The following is an 866-nucleotide window of genomic DNA, read 5'->3' on the forward strand; positions in this document are numbered from 1 at the left end:
CGTCCTAAATAGTCAGTTAAAAAAGATCATGTGAGCCTATCAGAGTAATTGTTATACATAATTATGAAATTGTATGGATCTATTTTTAGGAGTTCCTTAAAATCCCAATGTGTATTATTGTTGTTACAAGGTCAAAATCAACTTAGCTGCGACTTATAATAATGAAATAATGGGACTGTAGGCAAAAAGCCTGGTGCTATAGAAAATGAAATACATATTATATTTCATTTTCTTATAAACTAGAGTGCTGCAGTAAATAATGTAATTTAATCAACTGGTACAATGAATATTTTAGCCATACAAATGTGGTAATGATCATCATTGTTGATAACAAATATTAATAATAAAAAGTTTAAAATATTGTTACAGTAAGCAAAATACAAAGTATCTGATCATTTTAATGCCCAAGCCTGGCTCGTCATGCAATCTCTTCTTCTTCTTCTTCCCAGGCAGACCCGGCTCAAGATCCTATATCTTTCTGGGATCCTGTCTTCTTCCTTCACCCCCCGCCCCCCACCCACGCAGATTATTTCTTATTTATCTATTGTTTAAATATTAAAAGGAAGTAAATAAATGATTTTTTTCAAATGACTACTCTTACTTATCTCACTGTCTTTCAAATGACTTTATACACACCTACCAACACAATCGTTCACACCTAAATCACATCAAAAATTGAACAAACATGCTTCTGCTGTCAAAGTGCTGGGAAAGTGTAAACATTCTGTTTTATGAATATTTAAATCATGGTGGTTATAAAAAACCATTTTGTCAAATTTCTAAAATTCATCTTTGACCTCTGACCTCAATTTGAATGTTTTGACCTATTGAAAACAAAATGGTCATATCTTTGCAACGCTTAAATT

This window comes from Antedon bifida, chromosome 3, assembly GCF_963402885.1.
Source record: "Antedon bifida chromosome 3, ecAntBifi1.1, whole genome shotgun sequence".
NCBI lineage: Eukaryota > Metazoa > Echinodermata > Crinoidea > Comatulida > Antedonidae > Antedon > Antedon bifida.